The 16,758-nt window shown below is 33.4% G+C and overlaps 1 long non-coding RNA gene across 3 annotated transcripts in view; it reads right to left on the bottom strand.

Moving 5' to 3' along the window:
* The window catches only part of LOC126866165 (uncharacterized), a 103,274-nt gene extending 87,076 nt beyond the window's left edge, over window positions 1-16,198 (bottom strand). For all 3 annotated transcript variants that reach the window (XR_007689791.1, XR_007689793.1, XR_007689792.1), the window contains exons 1-2: window positions 15,956-16,198; window positions 15,788-15,872 (exon numbers count right to left, since the gene is read on the bottom strand). This is a non-coding gene — a long non-coding RNA (uncharacterized LOC126866165). The remainder of the gene's footprint in view (window positions 1-15,787; window positions 15,873-15,955) is intronic.
* Between the last annotated feature and the right edge of the window lie 560 nt (window positions 16,199-16,758).

Raw genomic sequence — 16,758 nt, 5'->3', positions numbered from 1 at the left:
TGAAGAACGAGCCACAAGGCCAGAAACTAGCGGCGGTGACGTTAACCTGCGCGGGTTGCGGACGAAAGCTACTCATTCTACGGGAACGTGCAAGTACTCTTACGAACTTGCTCCCGATTAATTGCGGGGAACGTCGCCGAAGTCCTGGAACGGACTCGATCTATCTGTGCGTTTTATACTTCCATCAGAGCGATTAATATCGGTAATAGCTAGCGATGGGATCAAGTTCGATATCGAGTTCCGTATCCCCTTGCGTTGATCAATCGACTTCCTGAATATCTCGTGGATCGAACAGATGATCAATGGAATAAGTATTTGGTTGACGAATTAATTATTGCTCATTTGTGATAATAATGTATTTTCAGAGTTATGTTTCTGCATATACATAGTCGTTACGAAGATACGTCAATTAATTCTATAATAACTGGAACGTATAGAGAAACGACAACGACAAAGTCTATTTTTTTAAGTTCATATTGAAATTTGCTATTATTTATGCTGTTTCTTTGTGATAAATAAATTCATGAAAACATGACTTTTCATATGTTGAATATTAATTATACGTATATGGATAACGTGAAATTGATAACTGGATAAAAAGTGGAGTTGATCAGTCTGGCATTTCAGAGAGCTATATTGCAATTTATCTGTAACGTAAAAGATATTAAGTAATTTTAACCGTAAATTAAAATGTGAAATTTTTACTCTACAAGCATTTTTTGAACACTTTTCTAATACTTCGTTCATATTTCCCTATAAAAATCCTATAGGTATAATTATGTTCATCTTTGGTGCTTGCAATGTGTTTTGTCCCATCACTAGTAATGAGTTTGTCGAAATCCTTGGCTCTAAGGCACCGCTTCCTGCGTTGTACGACCTTACAGACACGCGTTCCAGGCATTTTTCCAATGAAACACGACTGCTACGTGCCGACCGTCTTACTCGATATTTTGGTCGACTTCTCGATTGATAACGAATGAAGAAATTATACGAATAATGCGCAAACTTACAAAATTCTTCAATGGAATTCCCAACGGAAATACTGTATCTTCTCTTCTCTTCTTTACTTCAATTTCTTAACCACCTGCCAATATTTTTTATACAGAAGGATGAAATCTTAAAGGTGAATAACTTCCAAAGAAGAGGTAAAAAATTTGGCAGAAGAACCAAATTAATAGCAGAAATCTATCGCGAATAAATAGAGAAACTGTTCATGGAATTAGTAAAAATACGATGTAGGTTAATCGACAAACTAGGGAAGCTAATCTTCATGCGTGATAGTTCAGAACGTCGCGTGTCGAAAATGATTGTGACCTACCTTTTTAAAAAATATAACATCTTTTTAAACACATAAATAATATTTTGACACGATAACATAATTGAAATTTCATTGGAGAAAACGAAAGAGATAATGCACGAACTTGAAGAAACACTAATTAAAATTCGGAGCTTAAACTTTAACAGAAACTTAATCCATTCCTAACAGTTTCCTTGAATTCCAAATTGGCAAATCCACTTTGCGTTTAAAAAATACATTCGAAGCGTTTCGTTTGAAATTCCGTACGCGACGATCGTCTTTAAAGCGGCGAGATCGATGCGGCGGCTCCAGCGCGAGGGTAAACTAGAATCGCGAAATGAGTGGCATACACCTTGAAAAGGTGTCTGGAGGGCGAAGAATCTCGAGACACCACGTGAATCCTATCTCGTGCAGCTCAAATGGATGAAATCCGCGCCCATAGTCGCACATTTACGCGTGTGTGCTTTTTATATCGAGTGCGATCTCAGGTTTTAGACGGACTTTCAACTTGTTTCCAGACTCGTTCGCGCTGACGGAAGACGATTAAGCGTGTAGTAACGTTTCATTTATTAGCAGCCTCGAATCATTCCTTGTTCCTTGTGGAATTGTCACGATATTCTTTTTCTTTAACACTAGAACTACCGATACCTTACACGAAGTTATTTCTACTAAAACCAGTGAAAATGGTCTTTAAAAAATACATAATAATAGAATATTTGTATATTTAGTGATTTATTACTTTCTTACAGAAGGAATTCCATGTTATGTAGTATATTTTTGGTATTATTGATCCATCTGGGACCATGATCCTCAAACGAGAGTCGACATATTTATAAAATTGTAGAACCAGTCATTTTGACTGCTGTGGTATTTCTAGTGTTAAAGTGAAATGGTTTATGGTGAATGGCGAACCGTGTATATTATTGGTCAAGACTATCTAAGATGAAATTTTTTGTCAACCAATTTATTAATTTTGTTATTATTACTATTAGCTTTGTTTATTTTATTTTTTACCGTATAATTAAGATGTATATCAGCGAATGAGTATGAGAATACATTGTACAAAATTGACTTTTCCTGCTGAGAATCAGCAGTAAGATCGAAAAGCTTAATATGTGGGTTTAAAGATGGTTCAAAGTTAGTATCAGGAAAAATAAATATAAAAATATATATAAAAATGTATAGAATTTGAATATACTATATTGTAGTAAAAATAAATTATAGAGTCAATCTTTCATAATAATTTAGACATAAATATATGTATATATATACATATGTATATAAGTACGAATACATATGCACGCATCTTGATTGGTCGTGCAATAAAATGCGCAATAGCAATTTAAACGTGACCAGTAAATTTCGTTTGCAATTAGGTTAATCCAATTCAATGATGCTAAATTAAACGTTAACGACGGATCATGGTGTTTCATTTGCAGCTCGATCAGTTAAGTGTCCTGTACACGCGTTTTGAGCAAATGTAAGCGGTAGCACGGTTGCGATATCATTAAATGAATGAAAAGACAAATTAGTTTTGAAATATATTGGTATCGCCGCAAGCGAAAATTCAATTTCTTCGGTATTATGGTCGCGTATTCACATTCATGAATATTTTCGAGAATTTTCAAACCTTCCTTTTAATTTTGTGGACATACAATTTTTAATGGCTTTAGTATAAATTGATACATCGTAGAAAGGATAGTTCGAATATAACAATACCGTGATTTGAATAATTGCTAAAGAGAATGTTGGAAGACATTTAGAGATGGAATTTACAAAAGTTTGGTTTTGACGACTTTTGGTCGATCGAAAGAAACGAAATATCTTAGACCAATGAGGTAATAATAATAATGACGACACAAATGATAATGGAATAAGATTCAAAACTACAACGGAATTGTTCAGATTGATGTAATATTCAATTGTATTTTTCATATTTTGCAATGTGGTTTATTATTATTCTGTATGTAACGTACGTATATCTAATAACCGTTCGTGATTAAAATACACGTACAATACTCGATGACAATAAAATTCCACGATATACCAAAATAGATTCTAAATTCTGTATTCTAGAAGCTCGAAAACATATAAAGGGAGAGTATCCAATAAGAATATTTATGTTCTATCAGTGTATTATATTTGGAGTACAACATTAAAAGCAGCAAAGTGTCTACATCACATTCGCGCAAATTGTTTGGCGTGGAACTTACCAAAAGTACCCTCTGGAGGACCAATGAGCAAACTTTCGGTTTGTCTTCGCATAACTGTTGCGATTCGGCGAACATTATGTGTATTCTGTAGAATCGAATTTGGGAAATTCGATCCTTGCCGTGCATCCCAGTTACGCATATTTGGATAACAGTGTAATATTCTTGAAACTACGAAAGTTCGGAAAATTCATGGAAATTCCTCGACGGAATTCTACTGAGATTTCGACGATTCAAAAGTGTGATCATGTTGATTTTTATTATAAAAATACTCTCTACACATGATCACTGGTATTAATTTAATCTCCTCATGTTAAATGACACCGATCACATTTCGTTCATTTATAATGAAAGCTGATAACCTAAAAAAAACTAGGTATGATACGTATATATGCTATAATAAATTTATGAAAAAATCCAACGATCGTGATTTATATGTTACTATGAAAATGTCAAATACTTGTATTACATCATTTTTGGTTTTTGTTCTATATTTCGTTGGGAAACGAAAAAGTTAAATAAATTAATATGGTATTGTCCTGTATTATTTATATATTATCTGTGTTAATACCAGTATACTGAATTTACTTCAGATTGTGGACTTAGAATGGATTACACCTAATATATATACAAATTTCAATGTATATTTGAACGAATATATCTATTATGACAAACGAGGTTCTAGAACCAATTATGTCCGTTCTAGTATATTATCCATTAAATATAGTGAATATCATAAATGTTTGCGAATGAATCACGAAATGAAGCGCGTAGATCTTATGTGCACTGCCTGACAATTTCACTCCGCTAGTCTGGATCCTTCCATTTTCCATGAAACACGAAGGTTTCATATATCATAAAGCAACAAATTGGTTTGTATTCTACATATCATAGTATTTCTTATGTTTATTGTGTCACATATCTTTTATCGTAAACTATACAGTGACGAGCCAAAAATATAATAAATACGAAATATAATAATAAAACAGAAGCGTTGGTAAAAAGATGATAGATCAATCGAATTTATATATTTTACAGCCATCGTGGTATAGTGATAACCATGGTATACGCGAAGATTAAACGCTGCAAATATACAGAATTATTTTCTTCTTGTATGATATGTCAAGATATTAATTTCGTTTCGCAATTTCACAGATTTCAACATCAAACAGCCACATTAACAACTCCTCTATGTAACTCATACTCACTACTACAATTTTCGAAAGTTGAGTCTCCAAAAAAAAAAAAAAAAAAAAAAAAAAACCGTATCTTGTTATCTTCTGGGAAATTCCATCGTTTTATATAATAGATGCATCGACGAGATGAAAGAGATGTGATAACGTCAAGCGCGTTGTCAAATATTCGATGCATTTTCACAGCTTTTAGCGCAAATAAATGCGTCCGTCCATCCCACGAGTCATGAAATCTCCGTACAGTTCGGGAAAATTTACGAAATATCCGTTAGTTTGGAAGCGTTGCACGGTCGCAGCATTTATTTTATACCGACGAAACCGAGACATATATCGAAAAGCATTTGGAAAAGATATCAAACGCATCTCGCAGCTACCCTTTATCCGTGTCACAGGCAACAGTCAGCTTTTGTCCTGAACAGGCCTGGCACAATCGTTGGGACGAAGCGCAAGTTCGTGTCTCTCTGTTTCAACAGCCGGCACCCGAAAACTATCTGTCGCGTTGTACACGTAACAGCCGTGGAAAGCTTGGCCAGGGAGAAACAGCAATTCAAACGGATGGGAGACGGAAGTGCACCAGTGCAATCGTCTCTCCTTATTAAACCTAGCCACAAATGGATCAAGCTAGGCGTCAATTGACCGTGAAGCTTTCCATGACCGAGAAAATGAGGAAATTTGCTTTGATAAGAGCGTACTTGGAATTAAAATCTGTGAAGCAGGTTAAAGATTTCTACGAAGCTTCGTGAGATGGACAAAACATGGTACGATAAAGCGTAATGATTTTAGTAATGTAATAATATTATTTTCCTAATAAAAATTAGTGATAAGTAGTAGTAGCTCATGAAAGTGCTTAAACACTTGTAGAATTCCATAAATTATTATGCGTGTTGTATAAAACATTTTGAAACTTTATTAAAATTGTTAGGAGACAAGACTAATATGATCACATTGGTAACATTTGAAACTAATTCGAAGATGTAATTGGAAGTTTTCTTTTTCGTGGAGGAAACCTTCATAGGCGCCCCGCGTCCTCCCCGGAGAGGGCGCCGGGTAGTGCCGGATTCGTACCGTCTAAAACCTCCACGATTGGTAGGAGAGCCCCGAGGCCATTTTTTCGTATTGCTGCTAGGGTACTCCTTCGGCTCCTCTCTGATGGAAGATGTAATAGAAGTTACAAGAAATTTATTTCAAACATAACGCGATTAAGAAATGAATATCCAACATGAATAGCGCTTTTCATTAACTGTTTCATTACTAATTTTGATATCGATATTAATAACATTATTTGCGATGTTGTTATTAATTTACAATAGACGAAATACAATCGGAAAATGAATGTTGTCCAAATTAAATCTTTAAAAAAGATCTAAAAATCCGTTGCAATTTAATTAAGTTCCATTAGATTCATAAATTCTATTGAATTGACAAAGGGAAACCGACCTCATCAAATTACACAACCGAGTGCACTTTACAATCCGCGAAGTTCCTACCATTCAAGCGAAGCGACGACAACGTACACACGTGAACGTGAAACTTGGCGGTTGATTTTGTCGATTTGTAGTCAAGGTCGCAAACTTTTACGAATCCTTTTCTAAATCCTGTAAGCTGAGACTAGTTGTTCGTCGAGGATGTGCTCGATCGCATCTTAAAGGAAGTTGAGACACACGGTGCATCGGAGAATCCTCCTTCTCATGCAACTGGAGTCTGAACTTGTGTTTAGGTCGGCTCCTGGCTCTCTTACTTCCGGTCGATCGCCTTTAAATCCCACAAAGAGAAGCCTGCACGCTTTGGTATCGTACATGCGAGGCTCTAAATTGGATGTAACGTCATCACTTCAGGGGATTCGACGCTTGTTATTAGCTGCATTATTGATTTTAGACCCATTTCGTGACAGAACCTTTTCTCGTCTTGCGTATCGAGCCGAGTAAAGGTTATCGTCGTCCTTCCATAACGTTAACTTGCAACCAGCCGGCCTGCACTTTTATTTTCACGTTTAATGCTGGCACACCGCGATCTATCCTTTATTATGGATACAATATCCCGTCTAGAAGCCGATTTGATATAATTTCCAGCTGCCCCATTTAACATTATACAGGTTTCATACTATGGTAAGTGGGAACTTTATATTTATTGACAAGAGAGGTTTCCATTTTATGTCGAAAGCTAGAAGTGAAGGAATATTGCTCGTTTACGCGTGCAGCGGTATATTTTACAGGCTAACAAGCGCAGTCGCGGAATCGATTACGGGTCTACGGATCCGAATAAAAAATTGTTATGAGCTGTAAAGCTTGATTAATACAGGCGAGTCGCGGTTTAAACTCGACAAACGAGATTTTCGCCGCGAAGAAGTTTCGCTTTAATTTTAACTTGGAATTAAGGATAGGATATTACGCTTTAATTTATGAACATTTATTGGAACAAATATCACGTTATGAAGTATATTCGATTTTTTGATATCCTCTATTATGATACAGGCTATATAAACTAGCTCTCTCTTCAGCATAATATTATAATATCGTATTATCATGGATCCAAATATTGAACAGCGAGGGATGGTCAAATTTCAATTTAATATGTGTCTAGTAAATTTAATTAAATTCTTAAAACACCCAATTATTCGCTGAATTTAGTGACCATTTCCTATTTCGAAAGCTGAAATTCTACTTAAAGAGGTATCGCTTTAAATTCATTGAAAACATTCAGATTAGTATATCATGTGCATGAGATAAATCGTATTTTAACAAGAAGTAATTTCAGCACAGAAATTCGCAAACTTCATGACCCTGCCGCTGAATATATGGAATTAGCGCACTGTGTTCGAACCCAAGCACAAATAAAACTCTTGAGAGACTGCATTTCTATTAACCTAATCCCTGTGGAACTTAAGAAACACACCATATAGATCGGGTATCAGAGAATCAGGAAAACCAAACAATGTATAACATTCGTGGAAGATGCTCGCTATTCGTCAAATTAAATTAAAGATTCCCGAACTTGCTCGCATTGTAATTTCACCCTGGAAGCTGTTAAAACACGAACCCTCGATCAAGAACTCTGACAAACTTCAATTACGGGACCACTAAAAATTACAGTCGGCCCTAGAAAGTCGTGCACTCATCCAGTCAACTCGTTCAATTAAAAAACTTCCGTAAATAGCAAGTTGTCGCGGTGGCGGAAAACCAGAACCAGCAGAAATTGCAAGCTGCAGAGGCCCTGCAGCCGGTTGGAAGCTACAATTTCAATTAAGAAGCCGCGAGAGAAGGTTGTGGCGCAAACCGGAAGGGGAAAGAGAGACGCGCGTGAGAGGCGTCCCTTTAACGACGCCTGATACGAGGAATGACGCGGCCGGTTACAATCAAAGCAAATCGACGCCATCTAATTGCCTTCATTAATCTGATTTGGTTTTACTTTAATTGCGTTAGCACAAACCCTGCACCGGATAACGAATTTGCATCGAGCGAAGTCGACTTGCCGAAGAAAAATTACTTGAGGATTTTCGCGCTAACGAGGTAGATAAGCTTGTCGGAGGTTAGTGTCGGATTTTCCGATACTATGCTGGATTATCGTTGAGCCACCCCTTCCACCCACCACCGTTTTACGTTTCTCTTTCCACAGTTCATAGACTTCGCTGCGTAGTTTATTATGTATTGCTCGTCTATTTTCGAACTTGGTCGTTTCACGTCAAGTAGCCAAGTTTCGTTTTATCCTGGCGATAAGCGAAATTGAGTACCCGTGATTCATGATAACTTTTTCTTCCATAATTTAAATAATAAAACGCTCTGAGATGTAAAAGGAAGTACAAAGTGTAGAAAGAAATTAAAGATAATGCGTGATGAAGCGAGGATGGATGTTTTATGTATTTTATGAGGACAATCCTACGTACAGGGTGATTTATAGATTCTATAATACAATGGAGATTATTAGGTGTGATTTTCTTTGTAAAAGAAATTGGGTTAACGAGAACACAGTGATACGTTTAAGAAGATAGATCATCGTTGATATCTATTGCTGTTGAATGAGATCTAAATATTTAAACTTATATAGTTAACTGTGCAAAAGATAATAAAAATTTAAACATACCATTATCGTGTAAAATCTCGGTAATAATAATATTAATTCTATTATGCAGAGAACTCCTTTTATAAAATTTCTTTATATAAGAAAAGTGTACAAGTATATAATTTAAATTAGTAGAAATATGATGCCTATGAATAAATGTAAAACGTAATATGTATTTCTGTTTCTACATGACAGTTCCTACTCTTGTAGGTACATTTAAAAAATATTTCGTTTCGATACATGTCGAAAAATTTTTACGGGAAATCTCGCAAATACGAAGTAACATATTCCGTGGATGCAATAACTCGGAAAACGAGGGGATAACAACTTTCGGAATATGTTACGAACCACATATATACGTGTCTCTTGTAAAGCTATAAAATAAAATTGTATCAGTGACCCCCTTCGATGAATATTCAGTGTATTTGAAATACCTTAATTACCTAGACCCAAGTAGGAAAACAACGGTAAAAGTTTGTTTTACGTAGAAAAAATTCTGGAAAAGCCAAACAATGTTCAAAAAAACATTTTTATCCTGTTGCTGCAGCACAGTTTTCATTGTATAACATTTCAACTGTTGGATTCCCACTAAATGTTGGCTAATAACTTCGTGAAACAAAAATGTTTCAAAAGAATTACCAATTGAAAATAACATAATACTCAATTAACGGAATATTCGAATAATGGAACCTTGGACAATATTATTATTGAAGCCTTTGAATTCTATCGCCATCAATTTATAGGACAAAGAATGCTTGAAAATGTCAGATCATTTTATTAGCTTTAATGTCTCATCTGTCTTGAATTCGTTGAAAATTTAACATAATATAACTAAAACTAATTAAATAGGTGTAGAGTGAGGACAAATGTAATTTTCACAAAATCTTCTTCAAATATATAATTTAATAGTAATACTAATTCAGAACTCGTATATACAAATTCAAACATATATACCATAATACCAATGAGGGAATAAGAAATTAGAAAAAAATGTAGCATAAAATGACGTAGAAACTGCTAGGAAATATATTATTGATTAATTACGAACACATAGTTGTTTATTTTTAGTCGACTGATTTTTATGCATTTATTTAAATTTGAAGGCGAAGAATTCTCTGAAATTCACATAATATGAAAAAACGTGCAAAATATTCACAGTACAGTTAATTAGCTTTCTATAATACTTGATAGGTAGAAAAATTTACTGCCGGGGTTCCACTTTTTTTAATTATATTCTGAAAAATATGAATTTGCATAAAAATCAACAATCTAGTGACGTGAATAATTTGAATCTGCTTCGATAATGTTAGTTTTGAGATATAAAATACCGAAATATTTTCACCAAATATACATATATTGCATTCATGAAGATATACGACATTTTCATCAAAGATATTTAAAAAAGTGTTCGAATATCTCCATGAGCTCCAAATATCTACAGAAATATTATCTCTAAATATGCTACAACATATTTTTGTCTCTCGAATAATCAGTCTCAATCATTAGATGTTTGCAACATCGTTTGATATTTCACAGTCGAACAATTTTTTCATACCAGCTTTCAAATATATAGTTCGAAACGAGGCACATCGAGAATTTTCCAGATGACGAACAAAAGTAACTCGAACAAGGATTGAAAAACAAAGCGAAACAGCAACGTTTAATCGCGGACGAACAGTAACGTTGAGGATGGCGGCGAAAGTCGTCACGACGCGACACGCGTCCATTCTCTAAATCCATTCGCGACCGTCCCGCTCGTTCTATTTGTTCAATTGTGAACATCCAAACAAATTTCGAATTGCTCGACGCAACGGAGTCGAGTTTCGAGCCGGATATAATCGCGGCTACGAGTCGGGGAGTTAATACAAACATATGCACGCGTCGAAATTGCACACGAGTTAAAGTACCTACAGCTGCTAGCTGCATGTATTTCCCTGTTGACGCAATCCCTGATTCATTCAACCTTTCCAAACTTCTCCTACGCGAAACAACCAGAAATTCTGATAAGAAAATACCGATCTCCTACTGTTCTACCTGAAGTACTCAAATTAAACCTAATAATTATCAACTTCCAATATATCTTGATAAATTTTTCAAAATTTATAATATGGATAGCTGGTGTGGTGTAAAATGAAACAAAACAAACAGTGGTGACCAAAAATATGTAAAGAAGTCCTTATAATTCTTTGTTGTTTTATTATTTTTACCAAGACAAATAAAAATAAAAAAGAAACAAATAAAAATTGGAAAGTGAAAGATCACGTCCTGAAGAAGAGAGGGCGTTCTCCTGTCCATCAGTTTGATGGATGAGTAGAAGAAGTCTTTTTAAAATGAATTGCTTGAGAGATTTTTCCAAATTTCGATGAACGTAACATAGTTACGGGAATTCTAAAATATCTCCCAAGAGGAGACAGTTTATGACAATATTACTGTGCGAGTCGGTAGTCGTTAATGGTAGGTACGATTGGTGTAATAGCAGTTAACTACGAAACAATCCAAAATTTCTCTTAATTATAGAATACTATATAGCGATTATATTATTTAGTATGTCGAAATAACGCATACACAACAGGTGTTGCTATTTGAATATCATATCATATAGAGTAGCATTAAATTCTTTAATACGATCCACATAAAAAGCCCGTAAAACTGTGTCAAGCTCCCCTTTTCTTAAGTAATGTTACGATCTAATATATGGTAGCTCCAAGCTACCCGCCCGATCCAGAATTCATAAATTTAGTAGGTTGCGATAGGGTGACCATTCCATTAAAAATGAAGCCTCTTAAAAGCCTGTGTTAACATTTCGCCTCTTTACAGGATTTCCTTATCGATCAATGATCGTAAACGTTTTAAACAAACGAAAACGTAAAACGTTGCACAAATCTCGCAATTACTTTCTATATCGTTCGGAAAATCTACTTGACCATCCTATACGTAATTAAGTACGGCGCTATACGAATTGCAAGACTGAAATTTATTTCTATCAAATCAATTATTTGCTATATAGATTCTACTCTAAGAAACTTAAATTTCGAACTTATCATACGAGATCTTATGACAAACTTGTTTTACGAGATTTTCCGTAAACCCCGAGCAACAGGAACCAATTTCAACAAAAATTTCTGTTGCATTAAAGAGTAACGGAGGCGATGAGTCAATAGGAAGAATTTACAACTTACAACGCGTTATCATGACACGCAACATGTTACACCATCGTTGGTACGTTTCCAGAAACTCTAATCAATTTGTAGCAATAACGAATTTTACCACAGCGTAGAAATAAATGACAAATAGAATATTAGATAAACGAGAAAGATATCTAAAAACACGTCAATAAAACATTTCACCTGTTTCAAGAATGATTTATTTCATTAATATCGGTGGTGAGATTATCCAGAAATATAACGAATGGTCTTAAGAGATCTGTGAGGGCGATCCTAGATGGATTGAGGAAGAATTAAATGAATTCGTATGCACACCACGTCTGAGGAATATCACCTAGCTTTATTCCTAGCAATATCACTGGCCCAATTCTCTCATCCGAATAGTGAATCGTTTTATAAACCTTTAAAACTACTTCCACTGCTTCTATGCACGATGGTCTGAAAGGTTTAGGAAAAATTGTCCATTTCTTATTCAGGATATCCTTCTGCTAGATTTTAAAGAGACAAATCTCATTGCTGTACCTCTCTACCTATTCTTTTTCAAGACAAGACGGACGCATCAAGTTTCAAAGTTAAAACAACGCAAGAAAGTAACAGGGGAACGTCCTCTAAACGTACAAAGAGGAAATAACTTTTAGAAGACGCGTAAAGGCAATTTTTCTGGCACAAATTTCTTTTGTCCTTACTTAACGATTAAACTACAAGGCACTTTAGGCGGGGACACTTTCATCCACGCAAATGAGATTGAACGAAGAAGCGAAGTGTCGTTCGAAGCCGAGGATCGTTCAAGTGTTTGATATTATCTTAAACAAATTCTCTTTGTCTAAATTATCGTCGATGAGATTTTGAACCCTGATTATTCTCTCGACACGAGAATTGATACTTTCATTTTCACGGTATTTGATTTTTTTGGTCGTATAAAATCTGATAATAAAAATCCATTGAATGCTGTAAATCAGTCTGTCAAAAGGTAAAAAAATATAGGGTTCTACTATATTTAAGCCGCTAAGAGATCAAATTTATTAGCTCAGTTTTCTGAAAATTTGTTAATTTTAATTTCACAATACATGACTAACATTTTGCAGTCTAAGCAATATTCATTCTCAATAAACTTCTTTAATCATTTATTCTCAAGCCAAATGTGTTTTTATATTTTAGAAGACACTATATCTCAGTTGATATCTTTTTACTAAATTAAGTAGTAAAACAAAATATACTTTAGAACATGTTTCGTATATTAGAACTGGGAAGAATTACTACAATTACAAGTTCCAATTAGTAGTATTCAAATTAAAGCGATAGAAATTCTAACTGGTTTCAGTTTTCATCCTTCCAATCGTAGCAAATAAAATTCCACTTATAACGAGTTATTTTATTGATAACACATTCAATGACATGTCTTTACGAATAATACGAATTTGCAAGTGACTAAACTACCCTAACAATTGTTTTATTTTCAATATCATGAAACATCTTGTGCATTATTTAATTTCAGCTATGACTAAATGAAATTAATTTTCCTTGATTTCTGACAGACGTTATAGTTTTTCATTATTCTCTCCAGGCTCATGTTAAATTTAACTCGACAGTAGATATCGGTAAATGAACAGAAATATCAACGCAACGAAAAAGTTTGCGATTGGCTTAATTATCGAAATTGGAAAATAGAGAACTGTCTAACGAGAATTATCAAACAACACGTGCAACTGCTCTGATCCCGTTGTCAGATTCGTCCAATTAAGGAATCCCATATGAGTAAATTTCGAATTACTTCGCCCAGCATTCCAGAGTTTCGCCCCGAAACATACTAGTCGACCCTCCATCGAAATTAATACAAACAAACGCACCTGTACGCGATAAATGGTATTTAACGAGCAACCATATGATTTTACAGGTTGTATAAAAAATTGATAATGGAAATTGAGGAATATTATCCGTTTACGGTGAAGATGATATTTTTCAAATCATTATGGAAATATCTTGCACGCGTTTATTATGTTATTTTAGAAAAAAAATTATCTTCTTTTGAAATAAAAGACTTTCCCAAAAAAAGTTTGACCTAGCTGTTTAGCTAAAAATGATCGCTTTCAAAAAAAAGCTTATCTTCTCTACCTTTTAGATTCACCATTTTTGTCAGTTTCCTTTTGAAAAAGTTACCATTTTTAATAAAGGAATTTTCTTAAAATAATATTTAACTCTCTACTAATATGTGCTTTCATATAAATAAAACGCATGTTAAATATATCGCTAATGTCTTTCTTGTTATATATCGATACATAAATATAAAAAATTTCATTTAATTTTATGCATTTCTGCAATTAATTAAAATATTAATTTTGATTAATATTCTCCTGTAAGTAACTTTGATTTATTTTCTACAAATAAATACGATATATTAAATAAAACGAGTTCGCAGATTTTACGCAGTTTCATTTATCGTTACAGATAATTAACGATATATTCTTCAATATTAATTAAAAATATTGAATATATTTCAATTACTATAAATATTCAATTTAAATAACATTCGACTGCGAAATTTGTTAAACTTTTAGATAATGAATAATTCTTAATAGATAGAAGTATAGAACCATTATTCTTTAATTTAATATTCTAACTATTATGTAATTTAATCTTTAAAAAGCTAATTTATATCCTAAACAATTTCTCATTTCACGTTCGTTTCTCTCGCGCAAACATCTGATTTAATCTTTCGGCTTGTTTTCAAAAGAAATAGGCAAATAACTGGCATTTATGCTGGCACGTGTACTATTCAGATTGAATTCGAACGTAGTCGTTCGTGGTTTCATTTTAGGTTGTTTATCACTAGCCGAAGCCTTTACGAGCAATTTTGCGAGCATTTCATTATCCACTTTTCATCGCCGGTAATAAGCTGACGAAGAAAATGAGACTGTATGAAAAAAATCGTTTTACCATTAATTGAAATTTGGTTTCATTATCCTGATTTAAAAAGTTGCCCTCGTTTCACATAAAATCGTGAACAATAAATTTTCTGCCAGGATTGAATGTTCCTGCACAGTTATAACATTTGTTATTGTATACTTGGCGATTTTCTTACCTTTTAGCGATCTGATTGCATAACTTGCATAATCGTTAAATCGGAGTGATATATGTATAAATCGAAATTTATCGTGTTTTTGAATTTTACTTTTTTATTTCAGACTATATACAGCTCTACTTTCTTATGCAAGAATAATTTTCTTTATCATTAGAATTACCAGATACAACATTGTTCTAGATATGACATTACTAAAGTAAAAAATTTAAGAAGAATCTCGTGTCAATATTCACAAAATATAAATTAATTACATGACAGCATTAAACGAATAAGCGCATAAATGTATTTTTTGAGTTTACATTGAGCAAGGAATATATTAATGTTTTATAGCGGTTATGAATATTATCAGACCACAAAATATGTCGGATGTAGCATAATTATATAATGGTATTTAATTCAACGAATTTAGCAACAATTCAACTGTGCATTTTCGTTAAATATACAACAACAAATTATCAATTGTATAACTAAATATATTTCATACTTAAACGACAAACCACATCAATTGGCGACCTATGTATAAATCTATGTATAAATATATATATATATATATATATATATATATATATATATATATATATATATATATATATATATATATTGTAATGCGTTAATATGAAATACAAGCATGTCAAATAATATATGATTTGAATATTAAATAAATGACATAAAAAGAAATAATTCAAAAACACTTTCTGCTAATACCTTGATAAATTTAAAAGATACGATTTGAATTATCAACAATCATTGTTCACATTTGTCAAATAATAGTCAGCAATCGTTCTAACCTGATTATCTGCCATGACATACTCCAGGTTTGCGAAGAAATGCTGTAACGTGTTGAGACGGGAAGAAAACTTCATTTTTCTGCGTCTATTGCAAATATAATACTTAATATGTTAGAACACGCCGAGATCTGCGTATCGAATGCTCAATTCATATTTCGTCTTTCTTACCTTGCTTCGAAACATTCTCCGCAACTGAACGTTGGGAAGTAAACACCGCTGCTACGTAGATACAATACACGCGCATACACACACACATTGATTCATTCTCTATTAATTCTTATACAATATTTAATTATACAATGAATATAATGTTCTTCTCCTATTGAATAAATACTACGTAACTAATTAAAATAATAATGAAATTAAACTAATACAATGAGCAATTGCACACACCACGCATCCTCACATACGCTCTTTACTTGCTACATGTGCGCTCTCTGGCGGCTGATACGTGTAAATACTGGCGCCAATATTTATTTTAAATTTCGATAATCGATTCTTTAATTTTTCAATAATCAACTAAAATGCTTACTTTTATTGCAAAGAAGAAGTCGCAAATGTTTCTTAGGAAGCCAACGCGATCTTTTATTATAGCAAAATTACGCCATAAATATTTTCAACATATATTTATTGCAATATGATCACATTGTAAATTCTGTTAGAAACTTTAATTCTTAATAAATTAAAGGAAGCAATTTAAGGTATCTAATATTGCAGATATTAATCTACATGTTTCAGAATCAACTTTTTTATCAAACAAAAATTTGTTTATTAATTATTAATAATAGAATCATATCTTATCAGATGGTTTTGTACAGAAAACATAATGTACCCAGCAATATTGGAGGCCAATTTTACCAAAAATAGATAGCATTTACCATTTAATTAATTAATAACTCGTAAAACTCTAATATTACATACGTATACACGCCATTCTATGCTTTTTATAGACCGATATTATCCCAACAACA

The sequence above is a fragment of the Bombus huntii genome, chromosome 5 (genome assembly GCF_024542735.1).
Source record: "Bombus huntii isolate Logan2020A chromosome 5, iyBomHunt1.1, whole genome shotgun sequence".
NCBI classification, from domain to species: domain Eukaryota; kingdom Metazoa; phylum Arthropoda; class Insecta; order Hymenoptera; family Apidae; genus Bombus; species Bombus huntii.
The sequence above is the reverse complement of the archived record's forward strand: the minus strand, read 5'-3'. Positions and strand labels throughout refer to the sequence as shown.